This window comes from Hyla sarda, chromosome 8 (assembly GCF_029499605.1).
Source record: "Hyla sarda isolate aHylSar1 chromosome 8, aHylSar1.hap1, whole genome shotgun sequence".
Lineage (NCBI taxonomy): Eukaryota > Metazoa > Chordata > Amphibia > Anura > Hylidae > Hyla > Hyla sarda.
The window spans coordinates 122,419,288-122,436,027 of NC_079196.1; the positions used below are offsets into that span (position 1 = coordinate 122,419,288).

General features: G+C 43.2%; 10 pseudogenes; all 10 read right to left on the minus strand.

The window, feature by feature from the left end:
* Window positions 1-917: 917 nt before the first annotated feature.
* Window positions 918-1,181, minus strand: LOC130289387 (U2 spliceosomal RNA; annotated as a pseudogene).
* Window positions 1,182-2,663: 1,482 nt separating this feature from the next.
* On the minus strand, window positions 2,664-2,928 carry LOC130289575 (U2 spliceosomal RNA; annotated as a pseudogene).
* Window positions 2,929-4,389: 1,461 nt separating this feature from the next.
* LOC130288466 (U2 spliceosomal RNA) lies at window positions 4,390-4,656 on the minus strand (annotated as a pseudogene).
* Window positions 4,657-6,091: 1,435 nt separating this feature from the next.
* LOC130289911 (U2 spliceosomal RNA) lies at window positions 6,092-6,356 on the minus strand (annotated as a pseudogene).
* Window positions 6,357-7,817: 1,461 nt separating this feature from the next.
* On the minus strand, window positions 7,818-8,081 carry LOC130287582 (U2 spliceosomal RNA; annotated as a pseudogene).
* A 1,468-nt stretch (window positions 8,082-9,549) lies between these two features.
* LOC130289854 (U2 spliceosomal RNA) lies at window positions 9,550-9,813 on the minus strand (annotated as a pseudogene).
* A 1,469-nt stretch (window positions 9,814-11,282) lies between these two features.
* LOC130289877 (U2 spliceosomal RNA) lies at window positions 11,283-11,547 on the minus strand (annotated as a pseudogene).
* Window positions 11,548-13,010: 1,463 nt separating this feature from the next.
* On the minus strand, window positions 13,011-13,275 carry LOC130289660 (U2 spliceosomal RNA; annotated as a pseudogene).
* A 1,460-nt stretch (window positions 13,276-14,735) lies between these two features.
* On the minus strand, window positions 14,736-15,000 carry LOC130289791 (U2 spliceosomal RNA; annotated as a pseudogene).
* A 1,467-nt stretch (window positions 15,001-16,467) lies between these two features.
* LOC130288470 (U2 spliceosomal RNA) lies at window positions 16,468-16,735 on the minus strand (annotated as a pseudogene).
* Between the last annotated feature and the right edge of the window lie 5 nt (window positions 16,736-16,740).

The window sequence follows — 16,740 nt, forward strand, 5'->3', positions numbered from 1 at the left end:
ATCACTTGGGTATCCATGGTAACTACCACAACATGGTCATCTGCAGTTTACATCTAGCCCTAGAAGTGGCATTGAATGGCATTTTAAAAGTGCTAAGGGTCCTGGTGCAATAATCCTCCCATGAGGATCAGCCTCAACGGCTTTGTAGATTGCACTCATGTCAGCAACTCCATATACATTTTTTTTTCTTCATGCTTCTTTCTGCATCCTTTTTTCTTTCTGTCATTCAGACTTTCATTCATTCGATCTCTCTCACTCACTTGCTTTAACTCATTTGTTCTCACTCACTCACTCACTCAATCACTCACTCACTCATTCACTCTCACTCACTCTCACTCTCTCACTAACTCGCTCACTAAGTCAGTCTCTCTCTCTCTCTTTTTCTTTTTATATATATTTTTTCCGTCTTCTTCTTCTTCTTCTTCAGACCCTGTCATAGCACTAATGCCTTTCCAATACCACCAGCAGATGGAGACACTCCATTGCAACATTGGTTGTGAGCAGCAGTTTCTAAAAACAAATGCCTCATGGCGGATTTCCCATCCATCAATGGATGGTAAATTTTGTTTTTATCATTCACTGACCACAGAAACCAATGCATGGTCAAGCAACAGCAATGACACACCCTTGTGTATAGGCATGAGACCCTCACGTCATTTAACAGGATTCAGCACCACCCACAAGACAGCTACCTGTCATGTCATGTCAAACCTGCACAGGTGTGCTGGATTATTATTATTTAGTTTTATTTTCTTTTTTTACACCAATCAGTGTGCAAACATGGTCATTAAAACGCTAAATGAATAGACGTTCATAAACCAGTCAGTGCAACTCATCATTTTGGTCTCCAATTCTCAAACTCAAATTCTCACCCACGGAGGATTAAATGAGAATCTTTCTTGTTTAACACTGGAATGGGGTGGTGCACTGTTCACTACCCGAAGATACTGCCACATCGGGTCAATGCATAGGGCGACAGAAGCAAGCTTCCAAATCAGCTCCCTTTCTCAAAAATCCATTTAATTTATGGTCCCCAGATAGTGAACGTATGTATCAGTATGTGCTCACAAATCACCCAAGTGCAAGTATTCACACAAAAAAAAACGTGCCTCAGGATGCGATCTGTCGCAAGATCCTTTCCTTTTTTACACTTGATCTAAGCCAAAAGGCCTAGAGGGGATAACCGGGAAAGGGGTGGACCCAACTATGTCCCCTTCATGAGCACTCACATTACTCATAGGAATGGAAGGAAGGCTGGCAGCCAACCAGCCTCCCATACACTCTCTGGGTGGGTGGCAGTCAGCCACCCATACATACATACAGCACAGGCTAAACCCACATCATCACTTAAAAAAAGGACAGGCGACCATTGCACTCTGATGGAGCATTTAGCAATGCAATCCATAGCCTGGCTTTTGCCTGAACCCCCATCACTCCTCCTCTTGCATATAAGACAATATTTCAGATCTGCATATGAAAACAACACGCCTACCTTTGTTGCACATAGCTGCCTGCCTGTCTCTAGTTACCCCACTGGCTGTAGCTGCGTCCCTTCCGACATGGAATAACACCAACTGTAACGATAAACTGAAAATTAACAGTATAAACCTGCATCATTTTGGACTCTGGTATTTGTTGAATTCGGGTGACCTGACAACCGATGGTGGTGCAGCTGGTGATTCTGGCCTTCTTGGAATCTGTTGGGCCTATGTGTTAGCTCACACATCACTTGGGTATCCATGGTAACTACCACAACATGGTCATCTGCAGTTTACATCTAGCCCTAGAAGTGGCATTGAATGGCATTTTAAAAGTGCTAAGGGTCCTGGTGGAATAATCCTCCCATGAGGATCAGCCTCAACGGCTTTGTAGATTGCACTCATGTCAGCAACTCCATATACATTTTTTTTTCTTCATGCTTCTTTCTTCATCCTTTTTTCTTTCTGTCATTCAGACTTTCATTCATTCGATCTCTCTCACTCACTTGCTTTAACTCATTTGTTCTCACTCACTCACTCACTCAATCACTCACTCGCTCACTCACTCATTCACTCTCACTCACTCTCACTCTCTCACTCTCTCACTCACTCGCTCACTAAGTCAGTCTCTCTCTCTCTCTCTTTTTCTTTTTATATATATTTTTTTCCGTCTTCTTCTTCTTCTTCTTCTTCAGACCCTGTCATAGCACTAATGCCTTTCCAATACCACCAGCAGATGGAGACACTCCATTGCAACATTGGTTGTGAGCAGCAGTTTCTAAAAACAAATGCCTCATGGCGGATTTCCCATCCATCAATGGATGGTAAATTTTGTTTTTATCATTCACTGACCACAGAAACCAATGCATGGTCAAGAAACAGCAATGACACACCCTTGTGTATAGGCATGAGACCCTCACGTCATTTAACAGGATTCAGCACCACCCACAAGACAGCTACCTGTCATGTCATGTCAAACCTGCACAGGTGTGCTAGATTATTATTATTTAGTTTTATTTAATTTTTTTACACCAATCAGTGTGCAAACATGGTCATTAAAACGCTAAATGAATAGACGTTCATAAACCAGTCAGTGCAACTCATCATTTTGGTCTCCAATTCTCAAACTCAAATTCTCACCCACGGAGGATTAAATGAGAATCTTTCTTGTTTAACACTGGAATGGGGTGGTGCACTGTTCACTACCCGAAGATACTGCCACATCAGGTCAATGCATAGGGCGACAGAAGCAAGCTTCCAAATCAGCTCCCTTTCTCAAAAATCCATTTAATTTATGGTCCCCAGATAAGGAACGTATGTATCAGTATGTGTTCACAAGTCACCCAAGTGCAAGTATTCCCACAAAAAAAAAACGTGCCTCAGGATGCGATCTGTCGCAAGATCCTTTCTTTTTTTACACTTGATCTAAGCCAAAAGGCCTAGAGGGGATAACCGGGAAAGGGGTGGACCCAACCATGTCCCCTTCATGAGCACTCACATTACTCATAGGAATGGAAGGAAGGCTGGCAGCCAACCAGCCTCCCATACACTCTCTGGGTGGGTGGCAGTCAGCCACCCATACATACATACAGCACAGGCTAAACCCACATCATCACTTAAAAAAAGGACAGGCGACCATTGCACTCTGATGGAGCATTTAGCAATTCAATCCATAGCCTGGCTTTTGCCTGAACCCCCATCACTCCTCCTCTTGCATATAAGACAATATTTCAGATCTGCATATGAAAACAACACGCCTACCTTTGTTGCACATAGCTGCCTGCCTGTCTCTAGTTACCCCACTGGCTGTAGCTGCGTCCATTCCGACATGGAATAACACCAACTGTAACGATGAACTGAAAATTAACAGTATAAACCTGCATCATTTTGGACTCTGGTATTTGCTGAATCCGGGTGACCTGACAACCGATGGTGGTGCCGCTGGTGATTCTGGCCTTCTTGGAATCTGTTGGGCCTATGTGTTAGCTCACACATCACTTGGGTATCCATGGTAACTACCACAACATGGTCATCTGCAGTTTACATCTAGCCCTAGAAGTGGCATTGAATGGCATTTTAAAAGTGCTAAGGGTCCTGGTGCAATAATCCTCCCATGAGGATCAGCCTCAACGGCTTTGTAGATTGCACTCATGTCAGCAACTCCATATACATTTTTTTTTCTTCATGCTTCTTTCTTCATCCTTTTTTCTTTCTGTCATTCAGACTTTCATTCATTCGATCTCTCTCACTCACTTGCTTTAACTCATTTGTTCTCACTCACTCACTCAATCACTCACTCACTCATTCACTCTCACTCACTCTCACTCTCTCACTCACTCGCTCACTAAGTCAGTCTCTCTCTCTCTCTCTCTTTTTCTTTTTATATATATTTTTTTCCGTCTTCTTCTTCTTCTTCTTCAGACCCTGTCATAGCACTAATGCCTTTCCAATACCACCAGCAGATGGAGACACTCCATTGCAACATTGGTTGTGAGCAGCAGTTTCTAAAAACAAATGCCTCATGGCGGATTTCCCATCCATCAATGGATGGTAAATTTTGTTTTTATCATTCACTGACCACAGAAACCAATGCATGGTCAAGCAACAGCAATGACACACCCTTGTGTATAGGCATGAGACCCTCACGTCATTTAACAGGATTCAGCACCACCCACAAGACAGCTACCTGTCATGTCATGTCAAACCTGCACAGGTGTGCTAGATTATTATTATTTAGTTTTATTTTATTTTTTTACACCAATCAGTGTGCAAACATGGTCATTAAAACGCTAAATGAATAGACGTTCATAAACCAGTCAGTGCAACTCATCATTTTGGTCTCCAATTCTCAAACTCAAATTCTCACCCACGGAGGATTAAATGAGAATCTTTCTTGTTTAACACTGGAATGGGGTGGTGCACTGTTCACTACCCGAAGATACTGCCACATCGGGTCAATGCATAGGGCGACAGAAGCAAGCTTCCAAATCAGCTCCCTTTCTCAAAAATCCATTTAATTTATGGTCCCCAAATAGGGAACGTATGTATCAGTATGTGTTCACAAGTCACCCAAGTGCAAGTATTCACACAAAAAAAAAAACGTGCCTCAGGATGCGATCTGTCGCAATATCCTTTCTTTTTTTTACACTTGATCTAAGCCAAAAGGCCTAGAGGGGATAACCGGGAAAGGGGTGGACCCAACCATGTCCCCTTCATGAGCACTCACATTACTCATAGGAATGGAAGGAAGGCTGGCAGCCAACCAGCCTCCCATACACTCTCTGGGTGGGTGGCAGTCAGCCACCCATACATACATACAGCACAGGCTAAACCCACATCATCACTTAAAAAAAGGACAGGCGACCATTGCACTCTGATGGAGCATTTAGCAATGCAATCCATAGCCTGGCTTTTGCCTGAACCCCCATCACTCCTCCTCTTGCATATAAGACAATATTTCAGATCTGCATATGAAAACAACACGCCTACCTTTGTTGCACATAGCTGCCTGCCTGTCTCTAGTTACCCCACTGGCTGTAGCTGCGTCCCTTCCGACATGGAATAACACCAACTGTAACGATAAACTGAAAATTAACAGTATAAACCTGCATCATTTTGGACTCTGGTATTTGCTGAATCCGGGTGACCTGACAACCGATGGTGGTGCCGCTGGTGATTCTGGCCTTCTTGGAATCTGTTGGGCCTATGTGTTAGCTCACACATCACTTGGGTATCCATGGTAACTACCACAACATGGTCATCTGCAGTTTACATCTAGCCCTAGAAGTGGCATTGAATGGCATTTTAAAAGTGCTAAGGGTCCTGGTGCAATAATCCTCCCATGAGGATCAGCCTCAACGGCTTTGTAGATTGCACTCATGTCAGCAACTCCATATACATTTTTTTTTCTTCATGCTTCTTTCTTCATCCTTTTTTCTTTCTGTCATTCAGACTTTCATTCATTCGATCTCTCTCACTCACTTGCTTTAACTCATTTGTTCTCACTCACTCACTCAATCACTCACTCACTCATTCACTCTCACTCACTCGCTCACTAAGTCAGTCTCTCTCTCTCTCTCTTTTTCTTTTTATATATATTTTTTTCCGTCTTCTTCTTCTTCAGACCCTGTCATAGCACTAATGCCTTTCCAATACCACCAGCAGATGGAGACACTCCATTGCAACATTGGTTGTGAGCAGCAGTTTCTAAAAACAAATGCCTCATGGCGGATTTCCCATCCATCAATGGATGGTAAATTTTGTTTTTATCATTCACTGACCACAGAAACCAATGCATGGTCAAGCAACAGCAATGACACACCCTTGTGTATAGGCATGAGACCCTCACGTCATTTAACAGGATTCAGCACCACCCACAAGACAGCTACCTGTCATGTCATGTCAAACCTGCACAGGTGTGCTAGATTATTATTATTTAGTTTTATTTTATTTTTTTACACCAATCAGTGTGCAAACATGGTCATTAAAACGCTAAATGAATAGACGTTCATAAACCAGTCAGTGCAACTCATCATTTTGGTCTCCAATTCTCAAACTCAAATTCTCACCCACGGAGGATTAAATGAGAATCTTTCTTGTTTAACACTGGAATGGGGTGGTGCACTGTTCACTACCCGAAGATACTGCCACATCGGGTCAATGCATAGGGCGACGGAAGCAAGCTTCCAAATCAGCTCCCTTTCTCAAAAATCCATTTACTTTATGGTCCCCAGATAGGGAACGTATGTATCAGTATGTGCTCACAAGTCACCCAAGTGCAAGTATTCACACAAAAAAAGAACGTGCTTCAGGATGCGATCTGTCGCAAGATCCTTTCTTTTTTTACACTTGGTCTAAGCCAAAAGGCCTAGAGGGGATAACCGGGAAAGGGGTGGACCCAACCATGTCCCCTTCATGAGCACTCACATTACTCATAGGAATGGAAGGAAGGCTGGCAGCCAACCAGCCTCCCATACACTCTCTGGGTGGGTGGCAGTCAGCCACCCATACATACATACAGCACAGGCTAAACCCACATCATCACTTAAAAAAAGGACAGGCGACCATTGCACTCTGATGGAGCATTTAGCAATGCAATCCATAGCCTGGCTTTTGCCTGAACCCCCATCACTCCTCCTCTTGCATATAAGACAATATTTCAGATCTGCATATGAAAACAACACGCCTACCTTTGTTGCACATAGCTGCCTGCCTGTCTCTAGTTACCCCACTGGCTGTAGCTGCGTCCCTTCCGACATGGAATAACACCAACTGTAACGATAAACTGAAAATTAACAGTATAAACCTGCATCATTTTGGACTCTGGTATTTGCTGAATCCGGGTGACCTGACAACCGATGGTGGTGCAGCTGGTGATTCTGGCCTTCTTGGAATCTGTTGGGCCTATGTGTTAGCTCACACATCACTTGGGTATCCATGGTAACTACCACAACATGGTCATCTGCAGTTTACATCTAGCCCTAGAAGTGGCATTGAATGGCATTTTAAAAGTGCTAAGGGTCCTGGTGGAATAATCCTCCCATGAGGATCAGCCTCAACGGCTTTGTAGATTGCACTCATGTCAGCAACTCCATATACATTTTTTTTTTCTTCATGCTTCTTTCTTCATCCTTTTTTCTTTCTGTCATTCAGACTTTCATTCATTCGATCTCTCTCACTCACTTGCTTTAACTCATTTGTTCTCATTCACTCACTCACTCAATCACTCACTCACTCATTCACTCTCACTCACTCTAACTCTCTCACTCACTCGCTCACTAAGTCAGTCTCTCTCTCTCTCTCTTTTTCTTTTTATATATATTTTTTTCCGTCTTCTTCTTCTTCTTCAGACCCTGTCATAGCACTAATGCCTTTCCAATACCACCAGCAGATGGAGACACTCCATTGCAACATTGGTTGTGAGCAGCAGTTTCTAAAAACAAATGCCTCATGGCGGATTTCCCATCCATCAATGGATGGTAAATTTTGTTTTTATCATTCACTGACCACAGAAACCAATGCATGGTCAAGCAACAGCAATGACACACCCTTGTGTATAGGCATGAGACCCTCACGTCATTTAACAGGATTCAGCACCACCCACAAGACAGCTACCTGTCATGTCATGTCAAACCTGCACAGGTGTGCTAGATTATTATTATTTAGTTTTATTTTATTTTTTTACACCAATCAGTGTGCAAACATGGTCATTAAAACGCTAAATGAATAGACGTTCATAAACCAGTCAGTGCAACTCATCATTTTGGTCTCCAATTCTCAAACTCAAATTCTCACCCACGGAGGATTAAATGAGAATCTTTCTTGTTTAACACTGGAATGGGGTGGTGCACTGTTCACTACCCGAAGATACTGCCACATCGGGTCAATGCATAGGGCGACAGAAGCAAGCTTCCAAATCAGCTCCCTTTCTCAAAAATCCATTTAATTTATGGTCCCCAGATAGGGAACGTATGTATCAGTATGTGCTCACAAGTCACCCAAGTGCAAGTATTCACACAAAAAAAAACGTGCCTCAGGATGCGATCTGTCGCAAGATCCTTTCTTTTTTTACACTTGATCTAAGCCAAAAGGCCTAGAGGGGATAACCGGGAAAGGGGTGGACCCAACCATGTCCCCTTCATGAGCACTCACATTACTCATAGGAATGGAAGGAAGGCTGGCAGCCAACCAGCCTCCCATACACTCTCTGGGTGGGTCGCAGTCAGCCACCCATACATACATACAGCACAGGCTAAACCCACATCATCACTTAAAAAAAGGACAGGCGACCATTGCACTCTGATGGAGCATTTAGCAATGCAATCCATAGCCTGGCTTTTGCCTGAACCCCCATCACTCCTCCTCTTGCATATAAGACAATATTTCAGATCTTTATATGAAAACAACACGCCTACCTTTGTTGCACATAGCTGCCTGCCTGTCTCTAGTTACCCCACTGGCTGTAGCTGCGTCCCTTCCGACATGGAATAACACCAACTGTAACGATAAACTGAAAATTAACAGTATAAACCTGCATCATTTTAGACTCTGGTATTTGCTGAATCCGGGTGACCTGACAACCGATGGTGGTGCCGCTGGTGATTCTGGCCTTCTTGGAATCTGTTGGGCCTATGTGTTAGCTCACACATCACTTGGGTATCCATGGTAACTACCACAACATGGTCATCTGCAGTTTACATCTAGCCCTAGAAGTGGCATTGAATGGCATTTTAAAAGTGCTAAGGGTCCTGGTGCAATAATCCTCCCATGAGGATCAGCCTCAACGGCTTTGTAGATTGCACTCATGTCAGCAACTCCATATACATTTTTTTTTCTTCATGCTTCTTTCTTCATCCTTTTTTCTTTCTGTCATTCAGACTTTCATTCATTCGATCTCTCTCACTCACTTGCTTTAACTCATTTGTTCTCACTCACTCACTCACTCAATCACTCACTCACTCATTCACTCTCACTCACTCTCACTCTCTCACTCACTCGCTCACTAAGTCAGTCTCTCTCTCTCTCTCTCTCTCTCTTTTTCTTTTTATATATATTTTGTTCCGTCTTCTTCTTCTTCTTCAGACCCTGTCATAGCACTAATGCCTTTCCAATACCACCAGCAGATGGAGACACTCCATTGCAACATTGGTTGTGAGCAGCAGTTTCTAAAAACAAATGCCTCATGGCGGATTTCCCATCCATCAATGGATGGTAAATTTTGTTTTTATCATTCACTGACCACAGAAACCAATGCATGGTCAAGCAACAGCAATGACACACCCTTGTGTATAGGCATGAGACCCTCACGTCATTTAACAGGATTCAGCACCACCCACAAGACAGCTACCTGTCATGTCATGTCAAACCTGCACAGGTGTGCTAGATTATTATTATTTAGTTTTATTTTATTTTTTTACACCAATCAGTGTGCAAACATGGTCATTAAAACGCTAAATGAATAGACGTTCATAAACCAGTCAGTGCAACTCATCATTTTGGTCTCCAATTCTCAAACTCAAATTCTCACCCACGGAGGATTAAATGAGAATCTTTCTTGTTTAACACTGGAATGGGGTGGTGCACTGTTCACTACCCGAAGATACTGCCACATCGGGTCAATGCATAGGGCGACAGAAGCAAGCTTCCAAATCAGCTCCCTTTCTCTAAAATCCATTTAATTTATGGTCCCCAGATAGGGAACGTATGTATCAGTATGTGCTCACAAGTCACCCAAGTGCAAGTATTCACACAAAAAAAAACGTGCCTCAGGATGCGATCTGTCGCAAGATCCTTTCTTTTTTTACACTTGATCTAAGCCAAAAGGCCTAGAGCGGATAACCGGGAAAAGAGTGGACCCAACCATGTCCCCTTCATGAGCACTCACATTACTCATAGGAATGGAAGGAAGGCTGGCAGCCAACCAGCCTCCCATACACTCTCTGGGTGGGTGGCAGTCAGCCACCCATACATACATACAGCACAGGCTAAACCCACATCATCACTTAAAAAAAGGACAGGCGACCATTGCACTCTGATGGAGCATTTAGCAATGCAATCCATAGCCTGGCTTTTGCCTGAACCCCCATCACTCCTCCTCTCTCATATAAGACAATATTTTAGATCTGCATATGAAAACAACACGCCTACCTTTGTTGCACATAGCTGCCTGCCTGTCTCTAGTTACCCCACTGGCTGTAGCTGCGTCCCTTCCGACATGGAATAACACCAACTGTAACGATAAACTGAAAATTAACAGTATAAACCTGCATCATTTTGGACTCTGGTATTTGCTGAATCCGGGTGACCTGACAACCGATGGTGGTGCCGCTGGTGATTCTGGCCTTCTTGGAATCTGTTGGGCCTATGTGTTAGCTCACACATCACTTGGGTATCCATGGTAACTACCACAACATGGTCATCTGCAGTTTACATCTAGCCCTAGAAGTGGCATTGAATGGCATTTTAAAAGTGCTAAGGGTCCTGGTGCAATAATCCTCCCATGAGGATCAGCCTCAACGGCTTTGTAGATTGCACTCATGTCAGCAACTCCATATACATTTTTTTTCTTCATGCTTCTTTCTTCATCCTTTTTTCTTTCTGTCATTCAGACTTTCATTCATTCGATCTCTCTCACTCACTTGCTTTAACTCATTTTTTCTCACTCACTCACTCACTCACTCAATCACTCACTCACTCATTCACTCTCACTCACTCTCACTCTCTCACTCACTCGCTCACTAAGTCAGTCTCTCTCTCTCTCTCTCTCTTTTTCTTTTTATATATATTTTTTTCCGTCTTCTTCTTCTTCTTCTTCAGACCCTGTCATAGCACTAATGCCTTTCCAATACCACCAGCAGATGGAGACACTCCATTGCAACATTGGTTGTGAGCAGCAGTTTCTAAAAACAAATGCCTCATGGCGGATTTCCCATCCATCAATGGATGGTACATTTTGTTTTTATCATTCACTGACCACAGAAACCAATGCATGGTCAAGCAACAGCAATGACACACCCTTGTGTATAGGCATGAGACCCTCACGTCATTTAACAGGATTCAGCACCACCCACAAGACAGCTACCTGTCATGTCATGTCATGTCAAACCTGCACAGGTGTGCTAGATTATTATTATTTAGTTTTATTTTATTTTTTTACACCAATCAGTGTGCAAACATGGTCATTAAAACGCTAAATGAATAGACGTTCATAAACCAGTCAGTGCAACTCATCATTTTGGTCTCCAATTCTCCAATTCTCACCCACGGAGGATTAAATGAGAATCTTTCTTGTTTAACACTGGAATGGGGTGGTGCACGGTTCACTACCCGAAGATACTGCCACATCGGGTCAATGCATAGGGCGACAGAAGCAAGCTTCCAAATCAGCTCCCTGTCTCAAAAATCCATTTAATTTATGGTCCCCAGATAGCGAACGTATGTATCAGTATGTGCTCACAAGTCACCCAAGTGCAAGTATTCACACAAAAAAAAAACGTGCCTCAGGATGCGATCTGTCGCAAGATCCTTTCTTTTTTTACACTTGATCTAAGCCAAAAGGCCTAGAGGGGATAACCGGGAAAGGGGTGGACCCAACCATGTCCCCTTCATGAGCACTCACATTACTCATAGGAATGGAAGGAAGGCTGGCAGCCAACCAGCCTCCCATACACTCTCTGGGTGGGTGGCAGTCAGCCACCCATACATACATGAAGCACAGGCTAAACCCACATCATCACTTAAAAAAAGGACAGGCGACCATTGCACTCTGATGGAGCATTTAGCAATGCAATCCATAGCCTGGCTTTTGCCTGAACCCCCATCACTCCTCCTCTTGCATATAAGACAATATTTCAGATCTGCATATGAAAACAACACGCCTACCTTTGTTGCACATAGCTGCCTGCCTGTCTCTAGTTACCCCACTGGCTGTAGCTGCGTCCCTTCCGACATGGAATAACACCAACTGTAACGATAAACTGAAAATTAACAGTATAAACTTGCATCATTTTGGACTCTGGTATTTGCTGAATCTGGGTGACCTGACAACCGATGGTGGTGCCGCTGGTGATTCTGGCCTTCTTGGAATCTGTTGGGCCTATGTGTTAGCTCACACATCACTTGGGTATCCATGGTAACTACCTCAACATGGTCATCTGCAGTTTACATCTAGCCCTAGAAGTGGCATTGAATGGCATTTTAAAAGTGCTAAGGGTCCTGGTGCAATAATCCTCCCATGAGGATCAGCCTCAACGGCTTTGTAGATTGCACTCATGTCAGCAACTCCATATACATTTTTTTTCTTCATGCTTCTTTCTTCATCCTTTTTTCTTTCTGTCATTCAGACTTTCATTCATTCGATCTCTCTCACTCACTTGCTTTAACTCATTTGTTCTCACTCACTCACTCAATCACTCACTCACTCATTCACTCTCACTCACTATCACTCTATCACTCACTCGCTCACTAAGTCAGTCTCTCTCTCTCTCTCTCTATTTCTTTTTATATATATTTTTTTCCGTCTTCTTCTTCTTCTTCTTCTTCAGACCCTGTCATAGCACTAATGCCTTTCCAATACCACCAGCAGATGGAGACACTCCATTGCAACATTGGTTGTGAGCAGCAGTTTCTAAAAACAAATGCCTCATGGCGGATTTCCCATCCATCAATGGATAGTAAATTTTGTTTTTATCATTCACTGACCACAGAAACCAATGCATGGTCAAGCAACAGCAATGACACACCCTTGTGTATAGGCATGAGACCCTCACAACATTTAACAGGATTCAGCACCACCCACAAGACAGCTACCTGTCATGTCATGTCAAACCTGCACAGGTGTGCTAGATTATTATTATTTAGTTTTATTTTATTTTTTTACACCAATCAGTGTGCAAACATGGTCATTAAAACGCTAAATGAATAGACGTTCATAAACCAGTCAGTGCAACTCATCATTTTGGTCTCCAATTCTCAAACTCAAATTCTCACCCACGGAGGATTAAATGAGAATCTTTCTTGTTTAACACTGGAATAGGGTGGTGCACTGTTCACTATCCGAAGATACTGCCACATCGGGTCAATGCATAGGGCGACAGAAGCAAGCTTCCAAATCAGCTCCCTTTCTCAAAAATCCATTTAATTTATGGTCCCCAGATAGGGAACGTATGTATCAGTATGTGCTCACAAGTCACCCAAGTGCAAGTATTCACACAAAAAAAAAACGTGCCTCAGGATACGATCTGTCGCAAGATCCTTTCTTTTTTTACACTTGATCTAAGCCAAAAGGCCTAGAGGGGATAACCGGGAAAGGGGTGGACCCAACCATGTCCCCTTCATGAGCACTCACATTACTCATAGGAATGGAAGGAAGGCTGTCAGCCAACCAGCCTCCCATACACTCTCTGGGTGGGCGGCAGTCAGCCACCCATACATACATACAGCACAGGCTAAACCCACATCATCACTTAAAAAAAGGACAGGCGACCATTGCACTCTGATGGAGCATTTAGCAATGCAATCCATAGCCTGGCTTTTGCCTGAACCCCTATCACTCCTCCTCTTGCATATAAGACAATATTTCAGATCTGCATATGAAAACAACACGCCTACCTTTGTTGCACATAGCTGCCTGCCTGTCTCTAGTTACCCCACTGGCTGTAGCTGCGTCCCTTCCGACATGGAATAACACCAACTGTAACGATAAACTGAAAATTAACAGTATAAACCTGCATCATTTTGGACTCTGGTATTTGCTGAATCCGGGTGACCTGACAACCGATGGTGGTGCCGCTGGTGATTCTGGCCTTCTTGGAATCTGTTGGGCCTATGTGTTAGCTCACATATCACTTGGGTATCCATGGTAACTACCACAACATGGTCATCTGCAGTTTACATCTAGCCCTAGAAGTGGCATTGAATGTCATTTTAAAAGTGCTAAGGGTCCTGGTGCAATAATCCTCCCATGAGGATCAGCCTCAACGGCTTTGTAGATTGCACTCATGTCAGCAACTCTATATACATTTTTTTTTCTTCATGCCCTTTCTTCATCCTTTTTTCTTTCTGTCATTCAGACTTTCATTCATTCGATCTCTCTCACTCACTTGCTTTAACTCATTTGTTCTCACTCACTCACTCAATCACTCACTCACTCATTCACTCTCACTCACTCTCACTCTCTCACTCACTCGCTCACTAAGTCAGTCTCTCTCTCTCTCTCTCTTTTTCTTTTTATATATATTTTTTTCCATCTTCTTCTTCTTCTTCTTCAGACCCTGTCATAGCACTAATGCCTTTCCAATACCACCAGCAGATGGAGACACTCCATTGCAACATTGGTTGTGAGCAGCAGTTTCTAAAAACAAATGCCTCATGGCGGATTTCCCATCCATCAATGGATGGTAAATTTTGTTTTTATCATTCACTGACCACAGAAACCAATGCATGGTCAAGCAACAGCAATGACACACCCTTGTGTATAGGCATGAGACCCTCACGTCATTTAACAGGATTCAGCACCACCCACAAGACAGCTACCTGTCATGTCATGTCAAACCTGCACAGGTGTGCTAGATTATTATTATTTAGTTTTATTTTATTTTTTTACACCAATCAGTGTGCAAACATGGTCATTAAAACGCTAAATGAATAGACGTTCATAAACCAGTCAGTGCAACTCATCATTTTGGTCTCCAATTCTCAAACTCAAATTCTCACCCACGGAGGATTAAATGAGAATCTTTCTTGTTTAACACTGGAATGGGGTGGTGCACTGTTCACTACCCGAAGATACTGCCACATCGGGTCAATGCATAGGGCAACAGAAGCAAGCTTCCAAATCAGCTCCCTTTCTCAAAAATCCATTTAATTTATGGTCCCCAGATAGGGAACGTATGTATCAGTATGTGCTCACAAGTCACCCAAGTGCAAGTATTCACACAAAAAAAAACGTGCCTCAGGATGCAATCTTTCGCAAGATCCTTTCTTTTTTTTACACTTGATCTAAGCCAAAAGACCTAGAGGGGATAACCGGGAAAGGGGTGGACCCAACCATGTCCCCTTCATGAGCACTCACATTACTCATAGGAATGGAAGGAAGGCTGGCAGCCAACCAGCCTCCCATACACTCTCTGGGTGGGTGGCAGTCAGCCACCCATACATACATACAGCACAGGCTAAACCCACATCATCACTTAAAAAAAAAGGACAGGCGACCATTGCACTCTGATGGAGCATTTAGCAATGCAATCCATAGCCTGGCTTTTGCCTGAACTCCCATCACTCCTCCTCTTGCATATAAGACAATATTTCAGATTTGCATATGAAAACAACACGCCTACCTTTGTTGCACATAGCTGCCTGCCTGTCTCTAGTTACCCCACTGGCTGTAGCTGCGTCCCTTCCGACATGGAATAACACCAACTGTAACGATAAACTGAAAATTAACAGTATAAACCTGCATCATTTTGGACTCTGGTATTTGCTGAATCCGGGTGACCTGACAACCGATGGTGGTGCCGCTGGTGATTCTGGCCTTCTTGGAATCTGTTGGGCCTATGTGTTAGCTCACACATCACTTGGGTATCCATGGTAACTACCACAACATGGTCATCTGCAGTTTACATCTAGCCCTAGAAGTGGCATTGAATGGCATTTTAAAAGTGCTAAGGGTCCTGGTGCAATAATCCTCCCATGAGGATCAGCCTCAACGGCTTTGTAGATTGCACTCATGTCAGCAACTCCATATACATTTTTTTTCCTTCATGCTTCTTTCTTCATCCTTTTTTCTTTCTGTCATTCAGACTTTCATTCATTCGATCTCTCTCACTCACTTGCTTTAACTCATTTGTTCTCACTCACTCACTCACTCAATCACTCACTCACTCATTCACTCTCACTCACTCTCACTCTCTCACTCACTCGCTCACTAAGTCAGTCTCTCTCTCTCTCTCTTTTTCTTTTTATATATATTTTTTCCGTCTTCTTCTTCTTCTTCTTCTTCAGACCCTGTCATAGCACTAATGCCTTTCCAATACCACCAGCAGATGGAGACACTCCATTGCAACATTGGTTGTGAGCAGCAGTTTCTAAAAACAAATGCCTCATGGCGGATGTCCCATCCATCAATGGATGGTAAATTTTGTTTTTATCATTCACTGACCACAGAAACCAATGCATGGTCATGCAACAGCAATGACACACCCTTGTGTATAGGCATGAGACCCTCACGTCATTTAACAGGATTCAGCACCACCCACAAGACAGCTACCTGTCATGTCATGTCAAACCTGCACAGGTGTGCTAGATTATTATTATTTAGTTTTATTTTATTTTTTTACACCAATCAGTGTGCAAACATGGTCATTAAAACGCTAAATGAATAGACGTTCATAAACCAGTCAGTGCCACTCATCATTTTGGTCTCCAATTCTCAAACTCAAATTCTCACCCACGGAGGATTAAATGAGAATCTTTCTTGTTTAACACTGGAATGGGGTGGTGCACTGTTCACTACCCGAAGATACTGCCACATCGGGTCAATGCATAGGGCAACAGAAGCAAGCTTCCAAATCAGCTCCCTTTCTCAAAAATCCATTTAATTTATGGTCCCCAGATAGGGAACGTATGTATCAGTATGTGCTCACAAGTCACCCAAGTGCAAGTATTCACACAAAAAAAAAAAAACGTGCCTCAGGATGCGATCTGTCGCAAGATCCTTTCTTTTTTTACACTTGATCTAAGCCAAAAGGCCTAGAGGGGATAACCG